The sequence below is a fragment of the Miscanthus floridulus genome, chromosome 13, assembly GCF_019320115.1.
Source record: "Miscanthus floridulus cultivar M001 chromosome 13, ASM1932011v1, whole genome shotgun sequence".
NCBI lineage: Eukaryota > Viridiplantae > Streptophyta > Magnoliopsida > Poales > Poaceae > Miscanthus > Miscanthus floridulus.
This window is the reverse complement of record NC_089592.1, coordinates 56,098,756-56,107,430: the sequence shown is the minus strand read 5'-3', so window position 1 is coordinate 56,107,430 and position 8,675 is coordinate 56,098,756. Positions and strand designations below refer to the sequence as shown.

The following is an 8,675-nucleotide window of genomic DNA, read 5'->3' as shown; positions in this document are numbered from 1 at the left end:
ATGAGTAGCAGCCAACATATCTCTTTCCTATTGCCCATCCTCCTCTTGCTCTCATGCAAAAACATCAGCATCTAATGCCTACTCTCTTAATTCCTTGGAGGCACCTCCTTTGCATGCCTCTCTTCAATCTCTCTTTAATCCTCTCCTAACAGCACCCTTTACTCCAATTTCTAGTCCTCTCTTGCATGCAAGAAAACAACTAGCAATATCTCTTGGCCTCTCTTTCACGTGAATAAGTCTCCACTCTTCTCTCTATGCCACATTCTCCTATCCCCTTCATGCAAAGATAATTGCAGCAACTAATTCTTCCTTCGTTAATTCCCTTGGTCACACCTGTCTTAACCACACCCTCCATAATACCTTCGGTTTCCTCTTCATTAGTTCACACAAAAATAGAAGTAGTTGCACTCGCCTCTCCCTGGTCAACCTCTCCCCTATTGCTGCTGCCGCCCATTGTCTCTCCCTCATGCAAAAATAACGGCAACGCATAATACTCCTCCTTAATCCCTCTCTTAATCTCTGCATGAATCACACATAATTGCCTTGATGGACAATCTCTCCCTCCTTCATGTCCTCACCTCCCTAATGCCCTTCTTCCTTTTTGCATGCCGAAACACATAAGCTGTGTCTCTCCTCTCCTCTTATGCATAAATAACAGCAACCATTGGTGTACCTTGCCTCACATCTCCCTAGACCCCCCCTTTAATCAATCGGTTTCCACCTCCTCTCAAATGCATGACTAAGGGACAGCCATGCCTCTTCTCTTCCCCCTCACATTCTGCCATGGACGCCCCTCCCTACCCATCATGCTAGAAAACTGATGCATCAATTCCTTCCTCTTAAATTCCTAGACCCACCTCTCTTATCTCTACTCCGTTACTCCATTTCTTAAATTGCATGCATACATGCAGAAAACTGCAGCCTTATCTCCTCGTCCATTCCTCCCTCACGCACGAGATGGACACCACATCCCCTTGCCCTCTCTCCTTCCTCTCCTATAAAATGGAACCCCTATAATGCCTCCAAGTCCCTTTTGCATCCCTGCTGTTCTCCTCTCCCTTGATCCCTCTCCCTCCTGTACCTTTCACATGAAAAACAGAGGGAAGAAGGAATCCCGTCCATGGATGCTCCTGCCCTGATCCCTACCTCCCTCTCTTTCCTCTCCACCAAAACAGAGAAGATCTCGCCACGACGACTCTGTTTTGCAGCTGCATGCCTCTCCCCGTCGCCTGGATCCTTCGCATCATGACGTGGTAATGACCATGGCCTTCTCTGTTCTTCACCATGATACTCATCTTCACCCATTCCCTCTCTGTTCTGACTACCCAGGGCACCGCCACAGCACTGCATCTCTTCATGGATGCCACCGTGATATGCTTTGTCGCCTTCCCGAACCAGCAGCCCCATCCCGTCGATCGTTGGCTACTCCGCTGCCCATCGCCGGCGCTGGTCATCGTCAAGCTTGTCTCCGGCAACCATGAACCTCAATGTGAGGCCCTCTCCTATCTCCCCATATTGTATACATGTCCCCTATTATAAATAATGAATCATCAATGCAGTTTAATCGAGTTTTGGTGAGGTTTGCAAGCGATATCCTCTGCTGTCCCCGCATCCAGCAATCCTGCTGTTGACAGCAATGGCGTTCCCCGTTGATCCAACAAGCTATATGATGAATACTTTGACTATAACATCATTTATATACTTGCACATGCCTCTGTAAAATTTCATGGTTATAGAATCCAAGACGAAAGAGATATCATCTTTTCCGTGCCCGTTGTCTCTGCTGTTTCAGCAGCGGTTCGCCTCTGAATGGCAGTGATGTTACCCATTAACTATTTGTCAAATGATCAAGCCCTTTAATCAAAGTGTAGTTACCATCCTTGAACACACCGCTGTAAGACGGTTTTGCCATAGGAGTTGAGAAACCAGAGATATCATCATCTCCATGCTCGCTGTTCCTGCTGTCTTGTCAGTTTGCAGCTCAGAATGGCATTGGCATTCCCCGCTAATCCGATGGCCAAATCACCAAGCCCTTAAATCTACATATTCCTGATATCCCTGCGCATGATTCACAAGTTGGTTCATCTCTACAATCCACGATGGCCAAGATATCGAGGCCGTAGTAACTGCTACCCCTGCTGTCCAAACAGCAGCCATCCTGTTTTTGCAATCGCGTTCCACAGCTAACCAATTGTCAAAACACCATGACCTTTTGCCATAAGTTCAGTGTGGCCCTGTATTTTCATGTTCACAATCACTGCTACCTGCCACTATCCGCCACCGGGTATACTCGATCGGTGCACAAATCACTATAATTGCATTCCCCTTTTTATCTAGCGTCCACCTGAGTGCACTGATTGGTCATGATATCGTCCCATGTAACCTATACACATATCAAAAAGCACTCCCTCATATCCTCAAGGAAAACCAAAACATGTGCCATATGTTTTGTGCCCTTGCTAGCCTTGTTTCTTCCCCTGCTTCATCTTGGGCAATTTCCATCCGTACCAACCACCACAAAAATCTTTGCCTCTTCAAGTTCTACAGCGGGAGAGTGATCTTATTTGTTTCCTAAATGTTATCATAGCTCCCACCTCGTGATCCACATCTTCCATTGGCAACCGTCGGCTAATCGATGGATGGCAAGCTCATTATGTCACAACAACATCATCTTACTCGTGTCTAGTCATCAACATATATATGCTCTTTTACACCAAGCCTATCACCTTCATCCCCTCAAATGCGATCTTTCCCATCGATGTACTCATGTTCACTTCATTCTTATCAATGACATGTCCATCTTACATATGAGCCCCTAATCATATACATTGAACCAATATATCCTTGCTTTGCAAATCTTCCAAGTTAGCCAACATCCATCATATATATTCCATCTCTAGCAATTATCAAACCTTCTGTTGACACCAAAATTTGGTAAGCCTATCCTAGAGAGGAAGAGATCGGTCGATGATGTCAAAAACAAGATAATAGAGGATATTTGTCTGTTGACATCAGTTTTTGAAGCCGGATCGGTATCCATTGCCGATCAGGAGATATTGTTTAATGTATTTGGATGGAAAGAGATTGAGCGGATAAATCAGAATCTAACTGTGACACGCTAGCTCCATGTGACGGCAAGAGGCTCGTACGTTGGACATTTAAAGGAGTATGACACATGCACATATGGAAGGATGTACGAGAACAAAAAATGGATTTGATCAACCAGGTAATGTGGTCCGTATACAAGCAAGGCAGATCAAGAATTAAAATATCCATATTTGCTGGAAGGAGAGATTGGAATATATATGAAGTACTTACGTGACCAACCATGTTCTTTGTTGGGACTCGAATGTACGTGTATCTGACTGAATAAGATATGTCATGTGTTGATCAAAGAAATGTGAAGACCAAGTGCTCCTTTGGTAAAGGTATAGGAAAGCAACAAGAGACAAGAAGAGTCCAAGAGTAGCATTATTAATGGTTGATGGCCACGTGATGCAGGAAGGTGGCCGAATTGTTTATTTTGTTAATTAATGAAGTGCTTGCAAAACAGTCCAGCTGTTACATATATGTACAACTAGTCAGTTTGGCAAAGACGATGGATTTAAGATGAAAAGACGTCGGTCAAGGAAGCTTTGTTACCAAGGATTATGAAAAAGAGGAAACTAGAGTCCATGTATCTTTCCTTTTAGATTTATCTTGTGAGGCAAGTTTTGTACTAGTCGTGACCAATTAGGATAGCTTCAAGCCTCAAGGTATAAATATGCGTCCAGGGCATTGTAAGGGATACATAATCAATCAAATACCAGTTATTTACTTTTTTCGGCTCTGGCCACCCCTTAGGAGTAGGAGTAGAGTAGATCTCGATGAGTTCTTCAGCAAGTACGGCTGCATCCATCTGGTTGACCTCCACTGCTTGTCTGTAAGTACTGTCATAGCGTATACCTCTGTTCGTACGGCTAGATCGATCCGGTCGACCTCCACTGTGACTCTGATGTAAGTTAGTTATCGACTCTTGTCTAGTTCAAGTACGGCTGCTTCGATCCGGTCGACCTTCACTGCTCAAACTAGATTAAGGTCAAGTTATTGGCTCTATCTAAGGGTGGCGTTCCTTCAGATAGATTCATTAAGTTACCGATATTGCTTATTGCTTCCATTATTTATTTAATTACAGCAATATCACTTCGCCCGATTGGGATTGATCTAGATCGGCCTTACATTTTTTGAACTCATTGTTTGTTAATCTAAACTGATCTAATCTGCACTTTAAACGATGAGTTATGTTTTATTGGCGCATAGCGAGCGGTTAAGGCATGTTTGATCTTGAGTAGATCTATTGGTCAGCGAAAACTGTTCCATGGCCCGTTATCACGGCCTGTGTGATTCTGCCTCACACCCCACTGTTAGCACCGTGGAGTGGGGATCGTTATTTGGTAGATCTATTCCTGAGAGGGCATGGCCTTAACTATGCGCTATGCCTGAATCGACTGTTTTAGCCGATATCAAGCGCTTTCACGAACAGTTCGCATCACGAGATCGTTGAAGTAGCGATAGGTTGAAAGATGTGTTAGCCCCATGATCTTATTATTGTATTACGGCCTACATGATTCTGCCTCATGCCCCACTGATATTAGTAATAAGTTAGGGTCGTCGAGTCTATTGTTGTTTCTATGGCCTGCATGATTCTGCCTCATGCCCCACTGGTTATAGCGATAGATGAGATCTAACATGTTCATTAGATTTATTTCTATTAAATGGTTGAATGTTGATGAACTGTTTCTTTTATAAAGGAGTTCGGTTGCTTACCATCATTGGCTTAGCATGAATTAATTATTGTTGACATCTTATTGCCATTGACTAATATTTGTCTAAAGAATGATATTCATCATGAACGATAACCAATTCTTTTTACACAACCCCATGAGCTTTAACCGATTTATTCTTATGGATATGCTGGAATCGACTATTTAGTCAATCTCCTTTCATATCGGCTCTCAAAGCCGCACATTCAGGACTGTCTGACAACACCGGCATGTTCCGCCCTTAATTACTGATAAACTTTTTCTCCTTGTCAATTGTAGGGTCAAATTGACTAACACGTCTCGAGAGGAGTGTGCAGGATCGACCATCCCTACGCTGAAGCTAGGCGGATCTCTAGCTCCATCGAGCGAACCCTTCTGGCTTGCTCGTGTGTCCTCGGCACGGGACGAAATTCTTTGTCGACACACATTTCTGGCACGCCCGGTGGGACCACAATCAAGTCTAATTAAAAGTCAGATATATCCACAATTGAACACGACAAAAACGCCAGGAGCTTGCATATAGGCATCGACACAATTGGCGATCATCTCATTGGGCTTCATATTCTATCTCGCCATATGTACGCCGTGACCTTTTTCTTGAAGATGCAAGCAAGTAAAGTCAGAAAAAGCACTTCAAACTGCATGCGAAGCGTATCGGCCATCGGGTGACAGAGTCTGACTAAAAGATGTCCACGTACCCAATGCTGATAAGGGGGAACAACAGAAGGCCGATTATGTTTATCATGTTATCTACGGCAATTAATTCACACGCTGTTTCTTCCTTGCTAGGATTGATCGGTTAATTGTTGGAGCTGAATATTCGGAACTATTTTGGGAACATCTATCTATATTGCCAAGATTTGCCACCGCACCGGCTTGCAAGCCAATCCTGCTGTACGTGTCGTCTGCATGGTGCCGGTCGTGGCATGTGGCAACACGTTTTCACTCCAAGTAATAAGCTCAAGAAGGATTCGAGTCTAGCTCCTGTATGTATTGCTAGAAGAAGATCAACTAAGGAAGAAAGAGTCCAGAGGCCATCTACCAATTCACCAGCAGTAGTTTCATCAAGGTCGTTACCAACAATGTTACCACATCGCCTTTCACGAAAGCAAGCCAAAGCTGACAGGATTAATATTGTTCGAGAAGAGTATCAGCATTCAAATTGGAAAAGGTTGTTTCCATCGGCTGTTGGATTCTCTTGAGTATGAGGTATAGCCAATGAGCATACTGTTTTCACATGCATGTGTGGTATTTTAGGCAGCTGCCGATGCATGTGGAAAAAGATAGACGAGCACCAACAGAAGTTACATGCATGCATACAACGCGTGCATATTCTGTCATATGAAGGCGAGATGCAGCAATAGGTGCATGCGGCAAGAGTCCAGGAGATGTGCACCTTGAGGAAACAGTCAAAAAGGAAGCTGTAGTCGGGATCAAGCACGACTGCACAAGACTATTTGCACATAAAAGGTGTGCTGCTCGTCCAGGGGAAGCAATTTCAGTTGTCCGGTGAAATTTTGAACCGATGGAACACGCTAATAAGCGTTGGCCGATAGTCATCTGAACAAAGATACAAAAGGCGATGGACCATGCTAAAAAGCATCAGCTGAAGAGCAAACGCATTGGCTATCTATACTTTGAAGATTATTGGCACACAGGGACAGCCGATGTGACTAAATATACAAGAATGTTGACCGATGTCTTCAAGAAATTAAATTAATTGGTTTAGTTCAATCGGCTACGAGGGAACCGGTAAAATTTTAATCAGCTATGGAATAGCCGATTTCACCAACACAGGAGCCGATTCTGTCGGCTCTCCACAAGCCGACATATGCCTCAGTATGCGAACTGTACTCAAATGTAGGAAGAACTGCTGCAACTCGCCCAGACTCGGATCAGATCACATGCAGCAAGACAACTCAGCAACTCAAGGATTGGCTAAAGAAATGGCACAGCATGCCAAAACTGTGGCTGCTCCTTTACAGCCGATATTCGACGATGTCAACTATGTATGGCCTGGACTCAATTCATGACACCACTTCTAGCACCCAAATTGAGGAGGGATGAATAGCTAATCGGCTGAAAGCTGTAAAGAAGCCGATTTCGAGATGCAGAAGATTAATTTAGAATTATCAAGACTAAAAAAAAGATAATTTTGAGGCATGAGTTCTCATAGTCCAAACTAGGGGGCCTGATTGCACGCTTGGTGCTAGAAGCGTCGGCTTATGACAACTGATTTTCAAGATAGAAGAGAGTTTCAAGTGGAAATTCAAGTGTCAGGACTAGAGGCCGATTGTGTTTTGTTGCTTGTACGACTGCTATAATCAAGATATGGGACTAACGATCAAGTTAAGTATGAAGATATGCTTAAGGGACTTCAATTTTTCGGATAATATCTTAAGGGAGTATTTTGACATTAGTGGAATTAAGATGATGTTGTCAGTCCAGCAGCAATACACCTTGCCATTATTAATTATTCTTTGGAGGTGGATTTGGGGTCTCCCTGTTCAAAGGATAGGAGGCCGCGGTTGGTATAGCCGTGGCAGTACGTCAGTTTCCTGCCATTGTCCGACTCACCATGACATGATAGCACAGAGACTATCCAGTGCGCACTCCACCTGGGTGTGAACGTGAAAATGACCAGTACTGCACCATCTCCTTGCCGACGGCCAGCTGGTCAACGATGATCATAAAACCAATGGAGTTTACGGCCGATCGACTAAGCTACAAAGCCAATCAGCTAAAAAGCAGTCTGAGGGGATCTGGAAATGTGTCCAGCCCTGATGGTTTAAATAACTCAGAAGAGAAGGAAGGGTTCAGCGGCTAAGACAGAGAGAAGCAACCCAGAGGAAAATATCAAAGTCGCAACAAAAGCCGATGATAAAGTATATTACATCGGCTCAAGCAAAGATATCGGCTCATTTTGGCCAAGGCTGATTGGTTCTATTTCTAATAATGAATCTGGCCCAGGGCCGATTATGTCTATCAAGCTTGGCACGCATAAGTCTGTCACGACATTTGACTGGAAAGCTGTGCTTGTCATCTCGTGGAAAGCAATTGAAGGTTCTTCTGCGTGTACTTGCGTCTACGAAAGAATACAAATAGTAAAAGGAGAAGGATAAAGTCATCACTGATACCAAGCTATGTCCAGTCAAAGCCTTGGCTTATAATGGCCAATTCCAAAATAAAAGAGGAAGTCACAAGGTTACTCATCGGCTCATAATGGGGATGCCAGGACATTAAGCCAATGAGGCCCTTTATGTGATGATCACGCATCAAGCCGATGTACTTATTAGAGTCAGATTAAGTTTTCCTCAATCAGCTATTGTGATCGGCTATTGCAAAACAGCAGCGCGTTTGAGTAAAATTACAGCTAGTCAAGACCCCAAGATGCTGCAAGTCGCTGCAGGTAGATACTTTCCCTATTGAGAAATTGTACATTTACGTGGGAAGTAAAATCTGCTACGTCGTGCTCCAACCCAAGGCAAGATCAGATTAATTCGAATGAAGGAGTGTAGGAATATATGAAGACAGCCAGCATCGCTGGTGGAAAATATATCGGCTATTTAAGAATATTATTTTCAGTTCTCTATATAGCGGCACTTTAGAAGCATCATTATATTAAATCGGTCCCAAGCGGAGGCACTTATCGGCTCAAAATGGAGGGGCGTACATGCAGATATGAGGTACACGCCCTTCTATGATTGGCTCGCATATTATTCTTTAGTCCTTGCTTTTCCTATCACTTGTGAACAATCTATCATAGAGAAAGCATGTTATCTAAGTAGTTGATGAATGAGATATAGTATGATGACAGAAACCTTGCTTCTTTTTGCAAAGTACTTAAAAAATTTTCTTACAAAAATTCAAAAT

At 43.6% G+C, this 8,675-nt stretch overlaps 1 long non-coding RNA gene across 2 annotated transcripts; it reads left to right on the top strand.

Moving 5' to 3' along the window:
* Positions 1-710: 710 nt before the first annotated feature.
* Positions 711-8,444, top strand: LOC136501719 (uncharacterized). Of its 2 annotated transcripts, none has more exons than XR_010770354.1 (3): positions 711-1,253; positions 1,330-1,489; positions 5,082-8,444. It is a non-coding gene; the product is annotated as an uncharacterized lncRNA (long non-coding RNA). The 2 variants fall into 2 exon arrangements; XR_010770353.1 differs by lacking the exon at positions 5,082-8,444 and adding an exon at positions 1,560-1,819.
* The last annotated feature ends 231 nt before the right edge of the window (positions 8,445-8,675 follow it).